The 18,446-nt window shown below is 42.1% G+C and overlaps 1 non-coding gene across 1 annotated transcript; it reads left to right on the plus strand.

Annotated features, from left to right (window-relative positions):
* The first annotated feature begins 17,768 nt into the window (after positions 1-17,768).
* On the plus strand, positions 17,769-17,894 carry LOC112208837 (U6atac minor spliceosomal RNA). The gene has a single exon (XR_002943391.1). It is a non-coding gene; the product is annotated as a U6atac minor spliceosomal RNA (small nuclear RNA).
* The last annotated feature ends 552 nt before the right edge of the window (positions 17,895-18,446 follow it).

Genomic DNA, 18,446 nt, shown 5'->3' on the forward strand with positions numbered 1-18,446 from the left:
TAATTATTTTTGCTGATTGTTATGTCTCATTAGAATGCAAGCTTATTAAGGAAACCATATCTCTTCCTTTTTTCTTTCCTTTTTTTTTTTTTTTTTTTTTTGGAGACAGTCTCGCTGTGTCACCCAGGCTGGAGTGCAGTGGCGCTATCTCAGCTCACTGCAATCTCTGCCTCCTGGGTTCAGGTGATTCTCCTGCCTCAGCTGCCCAAGTAGCTGGGACTACAGGTGCACACCACCACACCCGGCTAATTTTTTTGTTTTTTTTTTGTATTTTTAGTAGAGATGGGGTTTCACTATGTTGACCAGGCTGGTCTTGAATGCCTGACCTCAAGTGATCTGCCCACCTCGGCCTCCCAGAGTGCTGGGATTACAGGTGTGAGCCACCGTGCGTGGCCTGCCTTTGAATTTTTTAAAGCATTTGAGCAGATATATTCTATAAATAGCGGTACTATTTAATAGCAATAAGTGGTTACTGAGCACTTACAATATGCCATTGTACTTAATGTGCATTATCCCATTTAATCCTCTCAACAGTTTAATCCATGCCACTCACCTTGTTCTCTGCGAGACTGATTCAATTCTGTTGTAGTCCTCTTATTCATTACATGACAGTGTAATTTTTGCCATTTCCTCCTAACCTTTGTAAACTCTACTTTGATCTCATCTGACTGTAATTCACCACTGCTCTTGTTTAAAGTTCACATTCTCTAAACATTGTTATTTATCTGCACAGAAGAAGAATATCTGTGCTTCTACAGAGAGTCTTGTCCACCCACTTTCCCTTCCAGAAGGGGATTGGTATGTGAATTCTGAGTGTTTGGATCGTTTGGCCCACCCTATTACCTCTCAACAACTCAAGCTCTCTGCCATGAAGTTAAAAACCTTCCCTTACTCTCAGTGCCCTTTATTGTCTCCTCTTTTTTTGTTTTTTGAGACAGAGTCTCGCTCTGCTGCCCAGGCTGGAATGCAGTGGCACGATCTTGTCTTCACTGCAACCTCCGTCTCCTGGGTTCAAGCGATTCTCCTGCCTCAGCCTCCCAAGTAGCTGGGACTACAGGCGTGCGCCACTATGCCTGGCTAGTTTTTGTAGTTTTAGTAGAGACGGTGTTTCACCATGTTGGCCAGGCTGGTCTCCAACTCCTGACCTCAGGTAATCTACCCGCCTCGGCCTCCCAGAGGGCTGAGATTACAGGCGTGAGCCACCACGTCCGGCCTACCATTTAGCATTTATAGAAGTTTCCCAGTTAGGCCAGGTGCAGTGGCTCATGCCTGTAATCCCAGCACTTTGGGAGGCCAAGGTGGGTGGATTATCTGAGGTCAGGAGTTTGAGACCAACCCGGCCAACATGGTGAAACCCCATCTCTACTAAAAATACAAAAATTAGCCAGGCATGGTGGCGGGCGCCTGTAATCCCAACTACTCAGCAGGCTGAGGCAGGAGAATTGCTTGAACCCGGGAGGCAGAGGTTGCAGTGAGCCAAGGTCGTGCCACTGCACTCCAGCCTGGGCAACACAGTGAGACTCCGTCTCAAAAAAAAAAAAAAAGTTTCACAGTTAAAGAAATTAGGTAGCTTAAAGCTAAATATCCAAGACTATTTACCAGGTACCACTGCAACATTAATAAGGTTATTTCACAAAATCTCCCTCCCCTTGCCCAAATCTCCATCCTTCCTGACTGTACAAATATTTTCATGTTTATTTTTTATTTTTATTTTTTTTTAAGACAGAGTCTTGTTCTGTCACCAGGCTGGAATGCAGTGGCATGATTTTGGCTCACTACAACCTCTCCTTCCCAGGTTCAAGTGATTCTTGTGCCTCAGCCTCAAGAGTAGCTGGGACTACAGGCATGAGCCACCACGCCTGGCTAATTTTTGTATTTTGAGCAGAGACAGGGTTTCACATGTTGGCTAGGCTGGTCTTGAACTCCTGGCCTCAAGTGATCTGTGCTGGGATTATAAGCATGAGCCACCATGGCCGGCCAGAAATTTTTTTTTTTTTTTTTTTTTTGAGATGAAATTTCGCTCTTATTGCCCAGGCTGGAGTGCAATGGTGCGATCTCAGCTCACCACCACCCCCGCCTCCCGGTTTCAAGTGATTCTCCTGCCTCAGCCTCCCAGGTAGCTGGGATTACAGGCATGCACCACCCTACCCAGCTAATTTTGTATTTTTAGTAGAGATGGGTTTTCTCCATGTTGGTCAGGCTGGCCTCAAACTCCCGACCTCAGGTGATCCGCCCATCTCAGCCTCCCAAAGTGCTGGGATTACAGGCGTGAGCCACTGCACCCAGCCCAGAATTTTTTTTTTTTTTTTTTTGAGATGGAGTCTCACTGTTGCCCAGGCTAGAATGCAGTGGCACGACCTCAGCTTACTGCAGCCTCTGCCTCCCAAGTTCAAGCAGTTCTCTGCCTCAGCCTCCCAAGTAGCTGAGATTACAGGCACCTGCCACCACGCCTGGCTAATTTTTGTATTTTTAGTAGAGACAGGGTTTCACCGTATTGGCCAGGCTGTTCTTGAACTCCTGACCTCGTGATCTACCCACCTTGGCCTCCCAAAGTGCTGGGATACAGGCATGAGCCACCACACCCAGCAGAAATTTTTTTTAATGTATCACAATTACTTAAATATCTTCTAAGCTACAAAACATAGAAACGAGAGAATTAATCTACAAATTTTTTTCCTCTAAAAATTAGATTTACTGATTCATGTAATACTGTCTTCATGGTAAATGGTGGTTGATAGTGTTAACAAAATAATCACCTAATGTTAAATTCATGTATCTATATGGTTCTCAAATTTTAACAGAATTCTCAAACTTAAGCCTGAGGTTTGTTAAAACTGGAATGCTAAAAGCTGGGCATGGTGGCCCACACTTGTAGTCCCAGCTACTTAGGAGGCTCATTGGAGCCTAGGAGTTAGAGTCTAGCCTGGACAACAAAGCAAGACCTCCTGTCTCATGTCTTTCTTTTTCTTTCTTTTTCTTTTTTTTTTTTTTTTGAGACAGAGTCTCACTCTGTTACCCAGGCTGGAATGCAGTGGTATGATCATGGCTCACTGCAACCTCTAGCTCTTGGGCTCAAGTGATCCTCTTCCCTTAGTCTCCTGAGCAGCTTGGACTATAAGCATGTGCCCCCATGCCTGGCTAATTTTTAAAATTTTTTTAGAGATGGGGTCTTGCTTTGTTGCCTAGGCTGGTCTTGAACCCCTGGCTTCAAGCAATCCTCCCACCTCAGCCTCCCGAAGTATTGTGATTAAAGGTGTGAGCCACCATGCCAGCCAAGACTCCATCTTTTAAAACAAAATAACTAACTAAATTGCTGGGACTCTCACTTCTAGCCAAGACCAAGTAACAAAAACCAGATTTACGCACTCACCTAAAATAAACAGAAACAAACTAGGCAGCAAATATGAAATAATGGTTTTTGAAGACACTGGATACCAGGCATCAAAGGACAATGATTCCTAAAAGAGAAGGCACAAATGCAGGGAGCTGGGAGATTGTCCCAGTTTATTGCCTTGGGAATGTGTCCAAGTTGCAGCACAGAAACAGAGAACAGAGTAAACCTGGTGGAGTCTTTGAGCCGAGAGTCTAGGAAAACCAAACCTTAGGACAGAATTCCAGAGAGGAGAGAGCAGCACAGAAAGAGAGAGATCTGCAGAAGTTTCCTTAGAATATTCAGCAGAGTAATTATTAGCACATGAATCTGAGCAAACTACCCAAAACCAAGGGGAAAATCAACAGATAAGGTTAGAGGAAACATTGTCCAGGGTTGGTTGGGAACAATGCCTGGTTCTATCAGCCAGATTGAAAAAAACTCATAACCTGTGGGACAGTGGGTAGAGTACTCAAAAAGGTCTTGCCTCACTGATGAAGAATAATTAATTCTAGATTGAGTACTACTCTGGACCTACCTAAAAAATTATAAAAAACCTGAAAAGATCAAATTATTTCCCAGTCACTTAACTACATCCTAGAACAAACCGCACAAGGATTTAAAGTAAAACGAAAATACACAATATCAAACAAGGTAAAATTCTGGCATCTAATCCAAAATTATTGGGCATGCAAAGAGGAAGGAATACATGACCATCATGAGAGTAATTGATCAATTGAAACCAACACAGAACTGACAGAGATGTTATTTTAAATAAGTAAAGGCATGTAAGATATTTTTAAAAGACTTGAGCATTTAGAAATAAAAACTACAATGTCTGAGATGAAAAGTACACTAGATGGAATTAATAGTAGATTAAACTACACAGAAGAAAAGATTAATAAACTTAAACTCATAGAAATAGGAACTATTCAAAATGAAACAGAAAAGAGTCAAAAAGGAAAAATGTAGAGCATTAGTGAGCTGTGAAATAGCGTCAAGTAGCCTAATACATGGGTAACTGAAGTCCCTAAAAGGGAAGAGGGACAGAAAAAAATATGTTAAGAAATAATGACCAATGACCCACATTTTCCGAAATTTGGTTAAACCACAGGTATAGATGCTTTACTAAGTCCAAGCACAAGAAACATGGAGAAAATTATATCAAAGTGTATTTCTATCAAATAAGTTGAAACCAGTGATAAAGAGGAAATCTTAAAAGCAGTCAGAGAAAAAGAAACTTAGGAACCATATAGGAACAAAAATAAGGGTGACATCATATTTCTCACTGGAAACATTGCAGACAAGAAGTGGAGTAACATCTTAAAATAGTGAAAGTAAAAAAGGTCAGCCTAGAAATCTATGTCCAGCAAAAATATCTTATAAAAAGAAGGAAAAATAAAGATGCTTTCAGACATGCAAAAGTTGAAAGAATTCCTTGACAGTAAACCTATACTACCAGAAATGTTAAAGGCAATTTTTCAGGCAAAAGAAAAATGATACCTTATGGATCTATCCAATGAAATAGCATGGGAAAAGATTAAGTATAATAGTGTATATGTAAACTTTTTAATTTAAAACTTTTTTAAAAAAAGATAACTGTTTAAACAAAAATAACATACTGTGAGATTTATAACATATAAAAGCAAAACTTATGAACAATAATATAAAGACTGGAAGAAAAAAATGGAAACACATTATTGTAAGTTTCCTATTCTATACACGAAGTGGTATAATATCACTGAAGGTAGACTAGTAAATTAAAGATGTATATAATAGCAGGGCAGTTCCAAGATGGCCGAATAGGAACAGCTCCAGTCTACAGCTCCCAGTGTGAGTGACACAGAAGACAGGTGAGTTCTGCATTTCCAACTGAGCTTTGAAGAGAGTAGTGGTTCTCCCAGCATGGAGTTTGAGATCTGAGAGCGGACAGATTGCCTACTCAAGTGGGTCCCTGACCCCCGAGTAGCCTAACTTGGAGGCATCCCCCAGTAGGGGCAGACTGACACCCCACACAGCCGGGTACCCCTCTGAGACGAAGCTTCCAGAGGAACAATCAGGCAACAACATTTGCTGTTTAGCAATATTCATGGTTCTGCAGCCTCCGCTGCTGATACCTAGGCAAACAGCGTCTGGAGTGGACCTCCAGCAAACTCCAACAGACCTGCAGCTGAGGGTCCTGACTGTTAGAAGGAAAACTAACAAACAGGACATTCGCACCAAAACCCCACCTGTACATCACCATCATCAAAGACCAAAGGTAGATAAAACCACAAAGATGGGGAAAAACACAGCAGAAAAGCTGAAAATTCTAAAAATCAGAGTGCCTCTCCCCCTCCGAAGGAACGCAGCTCCTCACCAGCAACAGAACAAAGCTGGGCGGAGAATGACTTTGATGAGTTGGGAGAAGAAGGCTTCAGACGATCAAACTTCTCCGAGCTAAAGGAGGAAGTTCAAACCCACGCAAAGAAGTAAAAAACCTTGAAAAAAGATTAGATGAATGGCTAACTAGAATAACCAGTGTAGAGAAGTCCTTAAGTGACCTGATGGCGCTGAAAACCACAGCAGGAGAACTATGTGATGAATGCACAAGCTTCAGTAGCCGATTCGATCAACTGGAAGAAAGGGTATCAGTAATGGAAGATCACATGAATGAAATGAAGCGAGAAGAGAAGTTTAGAGAAAAGAGTAAAAATAAATGAACAAAGCCTCCAAGAAATATGGGACTATGTGAAAAGACCAAATCTACGTCTGATTGGTGTACCTGAAAGTGATGGGGAGAATGGAATGGAACCAAGTTGGAAAACACTCTAAAGGATATTATCCAGGAGAACTTCCCCAACCTAGCAAGGCAGGCCAACATTCAAATTCAGGAAATACACAGAACGCCACAAAGATACTCCTCAAGAAGAGCAACTCCAAGACACACAATTGTCAGATTCACCAAAGTTGAAATGAAGGAAAAAATATTAAGGGCAGCCAGAGAGAAAGGTCGGGTTACTCACAAAGGGAAGCCCATCAGACTAACAGCTGAGCTCTCGGCAGAAACTCTACAAGCCAGAAGAGAGTGGGGGCCAATATTCAACATTCTCAAAGAGAAGAATTTTCAACCCAGAATTTCATATCCAGCCAAACTAAGCTTCATAAGCAAAGGACAAACAAAATCCTTTACAGACAAGCAAATGCTAAGAGATTTTGTCACCACCAGGCCTGCCCTACAAGAGCTCCTGAAGGAAGCACTAAACATGGAAAGGAACAACCAGTACCAGCCACTGCAAAAACATGCCAAATTGTAAAGGCCATTGATGCTAGGAAGAAACTGCATCAAGTAACGAGCAAAATAACCAGCTAACATCATAATGACAGGTTCAAATTCACACATAACAATATTAACCTTAAATGTAAATGGGCTAAATGCTCCAATTAAAAGACATAGACTGGCAAATTGGATAAAGAGTCAAGACCCATCAGTGTGCTGTATTCAGGAGACCCATCTCATGTGCAGAGACACACATAGGCTCAAAATAAAGGGATGGAGGAAGATCTGCCAAGCAAATGGAAAACAAAAAAAGGCAGGGGTTGCAATCCTAGTCTCTGATAAAACAGACTTTAAACCAACAAAGATCAAAAGAGACAAAGAAGGCCATGACATAATGGTAAAGGGATCAATTCAACAAGAAGAGCTAACTATCCTAAATATATATGCACCCAATACAGGAGCACCCAGATTCATAAAGCAAGTCCTTAGAGACCTAGAAAGAGACTTAGACTCCCACATAATAATAACAGGAGCCTTTAACACCCCACTGTCAACATTAGACAGATCAACGAGACAGGAAGTTAACAAGGATATCCAGGAATTGAACTCAGCTCTGCACCAAGTGGACCTAATAGACATCTACAGAACTGTCCACCCCAAATCAACAAAACATACATTCTTCTCAGCACATCACACTTATTCCAAAATTGACCACATAGTTGGAAGTAAGCACTCCTCAGCAAATGTAAAAGAACAGAAATTATAACAAACTGTCTCTCAGACAACAGTGCAATCAAACTAGAACTCAGGATTAAGAAACTCACTCAAAACCACTCAATTACATGGAAACTGAACAACCTGCTCCTGAATGACTACTGGGTACATAGCAAAATGAAGGCAGAAATAAAGATGTTCTTTGAAACCAACGAGAACAAAGACACAACATACCAGAATCTCTGGGACACATTTAAAGCAGTGTGTAGAGGGAAATTTGTAGCACTAAATGTGCACAAGAGAAAGCAGGAAAGGTCTAAAATTGACACCCTAACATCACAATTGACAGAACTAGAGAAGCAAGAGCAAACACATTCAAAAGCTAGCAGAAGGCAAGAAATAACTAAGATCAGAGCAGAACTGAAGCAGATAGAGACACACAAAAATCCTTCAAAAAAATCAATGAATCCAGGAGCTGGTTTTTTGAAAAGATCAACAAAATTGATAGACTGCTAGCAAGACTAAGAAGAAGAGAGAGAAGAATCAAATAGACGCAATAAAAAATGATAAAGGGGATATCACCACCAATCCCACAGAAAGACAAACTACCATCAGAGAATACTATAAACACCTTTATGAAAATCAACTAGAAAATCTAGAAGAAATGGATACATTCCTGGACACATACACCCTCCCAAGACTAAACCAGGAAGAAGTTCAATCCCTGAATAGACCAATAACAGGCTCTGAAACTGAGGCAATAATTACTAGCCTACCAATCAAAAAAAGCCCAGGACCAGACAGATTCACAGCTGAATTCTACCAGAGGTAGAGGGAGGAGCTGGTACCATTCCTTCTGAAACTATTCCAATCAACAGAAAAAGAAGGAATCCTCCATAACTCATTTTATGAGGCCAGCATCATCCTGATACCAAAGCCTGGCAGAGACACAACAAAAAAAGAGAATTTTAGACCAATATCCCTGATAAACATCGAAGCAAAAATTCTCAATAAAATACTGGCAAACCAAATCCAGCAGCACGCAAAAAAGCTTATCCATCATAATCAAGTAGACTTCATCCCTGGGATGCAAGACTGGTTCAACATACGCAAATCAGTAAATGTAATCCAGCATATAAACAGAACCAAAGAGAAAAACCACATGATTATCTCAATAGATGCAGAAAAGGCCTTTAACAAAATTCAACAATGCTTCATGCTAAAAACTCTTAATAAATTAGGTATTGATGGGACGTATCTCAAAATAATCAGAGCTATTTATGACAAACCCACAGCCAATATCATCCTGAATGGGCAAAAACTGGAAGCATTCCCTTTGAAAACTGGCACAAGACGGGGATGCCCTCTCTCACCCCTCCTATTCAACATAGTGTTGGAAGTTCTGGCCAGGGCAATCAGGCAGGAGAAAGAAATAAAGGGTATTCAGTTAGGAAAAGAGGAAGTCAAATTGTCCCTGTTTGCAGATGACATGACTGTATATTTAGAAAACCCCATCATCTCCGCCCAAAATCTCCTTAACCTGATAGGCAACTTCAGCAAAGTCTCAGGATACAAAATCAGTATGCAAAAATCACAAACATTCTTATACACCAATAACAGACAAACAGAGAGCCAAATCATGAGTGAACTCCCATTCACAATTGCTTCAAAGAGAATAAAATACCTAGGAATCCAACTTACAAGGGATGTGAGGGACCTCTTCAAAGAGAACTACAAACCACTGCTCAAGGAAATAAAAGAGGACACAAACAAATGGAAGAACATTCCATGCTCATGGATAGGAAGAATCAATATCGTGAAAATGGCCATACTGCCCAAGGTAATTTATAGATTCAATGCCATCCCCCATCAAGCTACCAATGACTTTCTTCACAGAATTGGAAAAAACTACTTTAAAGTTCACATGGAACCCAAAAAGAGCCCACATTGCCAAGACAATCCTAAGCCAAAAGAACAAAGCTGGAGGCATCACGCTACGTGACTTCAAACTATACTACAAGGCTACAGTAACCAAAACAGCATGGTACTGGTACCAAAACAGAGATATAGACCAATGGAACAGAACAGAGCCCTCAGAAATAATACACATCTACAACCATCTGATCTTTGACAAACCTGACAAAAACAAGAAATGGAGAAAGGATTCCCTATTTAATAAATGGTGCTGGGAAAACTGGCTAGCCATATGTAGAAAGCTGAAACTGGATCCCTTCCTTACACCTTATACAAAAATTAAGTCAAGATGGATTAAAGATTTAAATGTTAGACCTAAAACCATAAAAACCCTAGAAGAAAACCTAGGCAATACCATTCAGGACATAGGCATGGGCAAGGACTTCATGTCTAAAACACCAAAAGCAATGGCAACAAAAGCCAAAATTGACAAATGGGATCTAATTAAACTAAAGAGCTTCTGCACAGCAAAAGAAACTACCATCTGAGTGAACAGGCAACCTACAGAATGGGAAAAAATTTTTGCAATCTACTCATCTGACAAAGGGCTAATATCTAGAATCTACAAAGAACTTAAACAAACTTACAAGAAAAAAACAACCCCATCAAAAAGTGGGCGAAGGATATGAACAGACACTTCTCAAAAGAAGACATTTATGCAGACAACAGACACATGAAAAAATGCTCATCATCACTGGCCATCAAAGAAATGCAAATCAAAACCACAATGAGATACCATCTCACACCAGTTAGAATGGCGATCATTAAAACGTCAGGAAACAACAGGTGCTGGAGACAATGTGGAGAAATAGGAACACTTTTACACCGTTGCTGGGACTGTAAACTAGTTCAACCATTGTGGAAGATAGTGTGGTGCTTTGTCAAGGATCTAGAACTAGAAATACCATTTGACCCCGCCATCCCATTACTGGGTATATACCCAAAGGATTATAAATCATGCTGCTATAAAGACACATGCCCACGTATGTTTATCGTGGCACTATTCACAATAGCAAAGACTTGGAACCAACCCAAATGTCCATCAATGATAGACTGGATTAAGAAAATGTGGCACATATACACCATGGAATACTATGCAGCCATAAAAAAGGGTGAGTTCACATCCTTTATAGGGGCATGGATGAAGCTGGAAACCATCATTCTCAGTAAACTATCACAAGGACAAAAAACCAAACACCGCATGTTCTCACTCATAGGTGGGAATTGAACAATGAGAACATTTGGACACAGGAAGGGGAACATCACACACCAGGGCCTGTTGTGGGGTGGGGGGAGGGGAGAGGGATAGCATTAGGAGATATACCTAATGTAAATGACAAGTTAATTGGTGCAGTACACCAACATGGCACATGTATACATATGTAACCAACCTGCACGTTGTGCACATGTACCCTAGAACTTAAAGTATAATAATAAAAAAAGATGTATATAATATACCTTAAAGTAACCACTAAAATAATAAAAGAACATATACTTAATAATCACTCAAAAGAGATAAAGTGAAACCATTAAAAATATTCCATTATGGTGGCTCATGCCTGTAATCCCAACACTTTTGGAGGCTGAGGTGGGCAGATCACAAAGCCAGGAGATTGAGACCATCCTGACCAACATGGTGAAACCCCGTGTCTACTAAAAATACAAAAATTAGTTGGGTCTGGTGGTGCACGCCTGTAGTCCCAGTTATTCGGGAGGCTGAGGCAAGAGAATCACTTGAACCGGGGAAGTGGAGGTTGCAGTGAGTTGATATTATGCCACTGCACTTCAGCCTGGTGACAGAGTGAGTCCACCTCAAAAAAAAAAAAAAAAAAAATTCTATTAATTTGAAAGAACCCAGGAAAAAAAGGAAAGAGAACAAAGACCAGATAAGACAAACAGAAAACAAATAGCAAGATAATAGACTGTATCCTAACTCTATAATTACGTTAATGAAATGAAATAAACATACCAATTAAAAAGGCAAACACTGAGTAAAAAAGCAAGAATGAACTATACGCTACATACAAAAACCTTTTTCTTTTTTTGGTGACGGAGTCTCGCTTCGTTACCCAGGCTGGAGTACAGTGGCGTGATCTCGGCTCACTGCAACCTCCACCTCCCGGGTTCAAGCGATTTTCCTGCCTCAGCCTCCCAAGTAGCTGGGACTACAGGCGCCTGCGACCGCGTCTGGCTAATTTTTTGTATTTTAGTAGAGATGGGGTTTCACCATGTTACCCAGGCTGGTCTCAAACTCCTGAGCTCAGGCAATTTGCCTGCCTCGGCCTCCCAAAGTGCTAGGATTACGGGCGTGAGCCGCTGCCTGGCCATAAAAAAAAAAAACAACTTTTTTTTTTTTTTTTTTTTTGAGACAGTCTTACTCTGTCATCCAGGCTAGAGTGCAGTGGTGCGATCTCGGCTCACTGCAACCTCTGCTGCCCGGGTTCAGGTGATTCTCCTGCCTCAGCCTCCCAAGTAGCTGCGATTACAAGCGCCTGCCACCGCACCTGGGTAATTTTTGTATTTTTCGTAGAGACAGGGTTTCACCATCTTGGTCAGGCTGGTCTGGAACTCCTGACCTTGTGATCTGTCCACCTCAGCCTCCCAAAGTGCTGGGATTACAGGTGTGAGCCACCACGCCTGGACTAAAAAACTTTTAAAATATAAAGACATAGGCTGGGCACCTGTGGCTCACGCCTGTAATCCCAGCACTTTTGGAGGCCGAGGAGGGCGGATCACGAGGTCAGGAGATCGAGACCATCCTGGCTAACACGGTGAAACCCCGTCTCTACTAAAAATACAAAAAAATTAGCCGGGGAATGGTGGCAGGCACCTGTAGTCCCAGCTACTTGGGAGGCTGAGGCAGGAGAATGGCGTGAACCCGGGAGGTGGAGCTTGCAGTGAGCCGAGATCACACCACTGCACTCCAGCCTGGATGACAGAGCGAGACTCCATCTCAAAAAAAAAAAAAAAAAAGAAATATGAAGACACAAATAGGTTAAGAGTGTAAGTATGGAAAAGATATACCCTGCTAACTAACACTAGTCAAAAGAAAGCCAGGATAATTCTACTAATATCAGATAAAGTAGATTTTAGAACAAAGAATACATGAATCCACAATTATTATAGTCAAGAGATTTCAATAGCCCTCTCTTATATATACAACAAACAGGCAGAAAATCTGACATGAACAATACTATCAGCCAACTTGACCTAACTGACATTTATAAAACACTCCACCCAACAACAGCAAAATACACATTTTTGTTCTCAAGTGTGTACCCAGAACATTTACCAAGATAAACTATATTCTGGGCCATAAAACAAATCTTAAATCGGAAAGGATTCAAGTCATACAAAGTATGTTCACAGACCACACTGAAATTAAATTAGAAGTCAATAACAAAAAGATATTTGGAAAATCTGCTGCTTTAGTTTGTGTTTTTAGAAAAAAATTTTGAAGGGGATATCTCCAAGTATTTGGAAAGTAACACTCTTCTAAATAACTCCTGGATCAAGAAGTCATTATATAAAAAAGACACCTGCCGGACACGGTGGCTCACGCCTGTAATCCTTTTTTTTTTTTTTTTTTTTTTTGAGGCGAGTCTTGCTCTGTTGCCCAGACTGGAGTGCAGTGGCGCGATCTCGGCTCACTGCAAGCTCCACCTCCTGGGTTCACGCCATTCTCCCGCCTCAGCCTCCCGAGTAGCTGGGACTTACAGGCGCCTGCCAACACGCCCGGCTAAATTTTTTGTATTTTTTAGTAGACGGAGGCCGAGGCGGGTGTAATCATTTTTTTCTAAAAACACAAAGGTTAGGAGTTCAAGACCAGCCTGACCAAGATGATGAAAACCCGTCTCTATGAAAAATACAAAAATTAGTCGGGCGTGGTGGCAGGCGCTTGTCATACCAGCTACTTGGGAGGCTGAGGCAGGAGAATCGCTTGAATCCAGGCGGCAGATGCTGCAGTGAGCCGAGATCGTGCCACTGCATTCTAGCCTGGGTAACAGAGTGAGACTGTGCCTCAAAAAAAAAAAAAAAAGTTTTTTTATGGCTGGGCAGTGGCTCCGCCTGTAATCCTGGGACTACAGGCACCCGCCACTGCACCTGGCTAATTTTTTGTATTTTAGTAGAGACGGGGTTTCACAGTGTTGTCCAGGCTGGTCTCGAACTCCTGAGCTCAGACAGTTCGCCCCCCTCGGCCTCTCAAAGTGCTAGGAAAAAGAACTGGAAGCCATTATCTTAAATGAAATAACTCAAACAGAAAGTTAATACTAATGAGCTCACTTATAAGTAGGAGCTGAACAATATGTACACATGGAAAAAGAAATTATAAGGTATTTTGAATTGAATGAAAATAAATATAGAATATACTATAATTTGTGCGATGACACTAAAGCAGTACTTAGGGGGAAGTTTATAGCACTAAAAGCTTATATTAGAAAAGAAGATGGTCTCATGTCAACAACTTCAACTTCTACCTTGAGTAACTAAAAAAAGAGAGAGAAAATTAAAACCAAAGTAAACAAAAGAAAGACTAAAGCAGAAGTCTGTAAAATTGAAAGAAAAATATAGGCCAGGCATGAGCCAGCACCTTGGGAGGCCGAGGCGGGTGGATCATTTCAGGTCAGGAGTTTGAGACCAGCCTGGCCAACATGGTTAAACCTCGTCTCTACTAAAAACTTAAAGGTTAGCTGGGCATGGTGGCGTGCTCCTGTAATCCCGGCAACCCAGGAGGCTGAGGCAGGAGAATTGCTTGAACCCAGGAGACGGAGGTTGCAGTGACCCAAGATCATGCTACTGTACCCCAGTCTGGATGACAGAGCGAGACTGTATCTCAAGAAAAAAAAAATACAGAAAATCAATAAATACAATAAATATAACCAAAACGTGGTTATTTGAGATCAGTAAAATGGATAAGCCTCTAATATCAGGAATGAGAGGTTACATCACTACAGGGTCTCCAGATATTAAAAGGATAATGAGGGAATAATTTCATGTCCATAAATTTGACAACTTAGATGAAATGGACAAATTTCTTGAAAGACAAACTACCAAAGCTCACTTTAAATAAACAGGCCAGGCGTGCTGCTCATGCCTGTAATCCTAGCACTTTGAGAAGCCAAGGCAAGAGGATCACTTGAGCTCAGTAGTTGGAGAGCAGCCTGGGCAACATGGCAAAACCTCATCTCTACAAAAAATGCAAAAAATTAGCCAGGTGTGGTGGTGTACAGCTGTACTCCCAGCTACACAGGAGGCTGATGTGGCAGAATCACTTGAGCCCAGCAGCGAGAGGCTGCAGTGAGACATGATTGCACCACTGTAGTAGCCTGGGCTACAAAATGATACCTTGTCTCAAAGAAAAAAGAAGGAAGAAGAAGAGGAGGAGGAGGAGGAGGCGGGGGAGGAGGAGAAGGAGAAGAACAAGAGGAGGAAGAGGCGGAGGGAGGAGCAGGAGGAAGAGAAGGAAGATGAAGAGTAGGAGGAGGAGAAGGAAGAAGAAGGAGGAAGAGGAGGAGGAAGAGGAGAAGGAGAAGAAACAGACTACCTTAATAGCCTTGTATCTATTTTAAAAGTTAAAAATATAGTTAAACACCATCCCATAGAAAATTCTACGTCCAAATAGCTTAACTGCTAAATTCTACCAGACTTTTAAGGAAGACATAATACCAATTTGACACAAACTTCCAACTCATTCTGTGAAGCCTGATACCAAAAGCAGACAAAGACATTACCAAAAAAATGACAAACCAGCTGGGTGTGGTGGCTCATGCCTGTAATCCTAGCACTTTGGGAGGCCAAGGCAGGTGGATTGCCTGAGCTCAGGAGTTCAAGACCAGCCTGGGCAACACGGTGAAACTCCGTCTCTACTAAAATACAAAAAATTAGCTGGGCATGGTGGTGCATGCCTGTAGTCCCAGCTACTCAAGAGGCTAAGGCAGGAGAATTGCTTGAACCCGGGAAGCGGAGGTTGCAGTGAGTCAAGATCACACCACTGCACTCCAGCCTGGGTGACAGAGCGAGACTCCATCTCAAAACAAAACAAAACAAGAAAATGACAAACCAGTATGTCTCATGAACATAGATGTAAAAATTCAAAAAAAAATTTAGCAAAGATCATAAAAAATATTCTAGGCCAGGCACAGTGACTCATGTCTGTGATCCTTGCTCTTTGGGAGGCTGAAGCGGGAGGATCATTTGAGCTCAGGAGTTCGAGACCAGCCTGGGCAACACAGTGAGACCTCATCTCTACCAAAAATTTTAAAATTAGCCAGGTGTAGTGACACAAGCCTGTAGTCCCAGTTACTTAGAGGCTGAGGCTAGAGGATTGCTTAAGCCCGGGAGGTCAAGGATGCAGTGAGCTATGATCAAGCCACTGCACTCCAGCCTGGGTGACAAAGCAAGATCCTGTCTAATAAAAAGTAGTAAAAATAGAACTATCATTTGACCTAGCAATCCCATTACAGGGTATATACCCAAAGGAAAATAAATCATTCTACCAAAAAAATACCTGCACTCATGTGTTTATTGCAGCACTATTCACAATAGCAAAGACATGGAATCCACCCAGGTGCCCATCAAGAGTGGATAGGGCCAGGCTCGGTGGCTCACACCTGTAATTCCAGCACTTTGGGAGGCCGAGGTGGGAGGATCACTTGAGCCCAAGAGTTTGAGGCCAGCCTGGGCAGCACTGTGAAAGCTCATCTCTACCAAGAAATTTTTTTTAAATTAGCCAAGTGTAGTGGCACACACCTGTGGTCCCAGCTACCAGGAAGGCTGAGGTGGGGGGACCCCTTGAGCCTGGGAGGTCAAGGCTGCAGTGAGCCGAGATATTGTGCCACCACACTCTAGCCTGGGCAACAGAGTGAGTGAGACTCTGCCTTAAAAAAAAAAAACAAAAAAACCATAGTGGATTGGATAAAGAAAATGTGGTACATATACACCAAGGAATACTATATACCCATAAAAAAGAACAAAATCAAGTCCTTCACAACAAAGTGGATGCAGCTGGAGGCCATTATCCTAAGCAAATTAATGCAGAAACAGAAAACCAAATACTGCAAGTTCTCACCTATAAGTGGGAACTAAACACTGGGTACACACAGACACAAAGATGGGAACAATAAACACTGGAGATTCCAAAAGTGAGGAGGAAGGGAGGGAGGCAACAGTTGAAAAAAATACTTATAAGGTACTATGTCCACTACTTCAGTGATGGGATCCTTAGAAGCCCAAATCTCAGCATCACACAATATATCCATGTAACAAACTTGCACATATCCTCTCTCTGAATCTTAAAGAAATTCTATTGATTTGATAAATGAGGTTAACAGGTTTAACATAAATCAATCATATTTACAAATTAAAAAGGCTATACAGTCATCTCAATAGATGCAGATACAAATGCATTTGTTTTATGGTAGATCTTTTTTGTTTGTTTGTTTTTTGAGACAGGGTCTCACTCTGTTGCCCAGGCTTGAGTGCATGGTACGGTGATGGCTCACTGCAGCCTCAACCTCCCAGGCTCAATCAATCCTCCCATCTCAGTCTCCCAAGTAGCTGGGACTACAGGCATGAACCACCATGATCTGCTTAATTTTAGTTTGTTTTTGTTTTTTTTTTTTGAGACAGAGTTTCGCTCTTGTTGCCTAGGCTGGAGTGCAATGGTGCGATCTCAGCTCACTGCAACCTCCTCCTCCTGGGTTCAAGCGATTCTCCTGCCTCAGCCTCCTGAGTAGCTGGGATTACAGGCGTGCACCACCACATCTGGCTAATTTTGTATTTTTAGTAGAGACAGGGTTTCACCATGTTGCCCAGGCTAGTCTCAAACTCCTGGGCTCAAGTGATCTGCTTGCCTCAGCCTCCCAAAGTGCTGGGATTACAGGTGTAAGCCACTCCACCCGGCCAACAAATGTGTTTGTCAATATATTTGTTAAAGGTATATTAATATACACACTTGTTAAATACATTTAACGAATTAAATTATTTGATAAATACATTTAACAAATTAAATACATTTGTCAAATACTTTATATGTAGCCCATTATTGATAAAAACTCTCAGGCAGGCCGGGTGCGGTGGCTCACGCCTGTAATCCTAGCACTTTGAGAGGCCAAGGTGGGCAGATCACGAGGTCAAGAGATTGAGACCATCTGGCTAACACGGTGAAACCCCGTCTTTACTAAAAATACAAAAAATTAGCCGGGTGTGGTGGCGGGTGCCTGTAGTCCCAGTAGTCCCAGCTACTCGGGAGGCTGAGGCAGGAGAATGGTGTGAACCCAGGAGGCGGAGGTTGCAGTGAGCCGAGATCGTGCCACTGCACTCCAGCCTGGTTGACAGAGCAAGACTCCGTCTCAAAAAGAAAACAAAACAAAAACAACAACAACAAAAAAACACCTCTCAGGCAAACTAGAAACAGAAAGGGACTTCATCAACTTGGTAAAGAATATCTACGTGTTGTATGAAAGGAGAGAAGGTTAGCACTTCCCTTGGCAAGGATGGAAGAGGCCCTCAGGCCTGACAACATGCATATGGTTAAGGCATTGCCACCTACTTTGTGGCGTCTAACCATCGTTATTTTTGCTGGGTGCGGTGGCTCACTCCTGTAATCCCAGCACTTTGGAAGCCAAGGTAGGTAGATCATGAGGTCAGGAGATGGAGACCATCCTAGCAAACATGGTGAAACTCCGTCTCTACTAAAATACAAAAATTAGCCGGGCGTGGTGGTGGGCCTGTAGTCCTAGCTACTCAGGAGGCTGAGGCAGGACAATTGCTGAAACCCGGGAGGCAGAGGTTGCAGTGAGCCAAGATCACACCACTGCACTCCAGCCCGGGCAACAGAGCAAGACTCTGTCTCAAAAAATAAATAAATAAATCAAATAAAAAATAAAAAAAAGAACATCTATAAAAAACCTACAGCTAGTATCATAATTAGTGATGAAAAATTGAGGCCGGGCACGGTGGCTCACGCCTGTAATCCTAGCACTTTGGGAGGCTGAGGCAGATGGATCACGAGGTCAGGAGTTTGAGACCAGCCTGGCCAAGATGGTAAAACCCCATTTCAACTGAAAATACAAAAATTAGCTGGGCGCAGTGGTGGGCGCCTGTAATCCCAGCTACTCGGGAGGCTGA

This window comes from Pan troglodytes, chromosome 2, assembly GCF_028858775.2.
Source record: "Pan troglodytes isolate AG18354 chromosome 2, NHGRI_mPanTro3-v2.0_pri, whole genome shotgun sequence".
Taxonomy (NCBI): Eukaryota; Metazoa; Chordata; class Mammalia; order Primates; family Hominidae; genus Pan; species Pan troglodytes.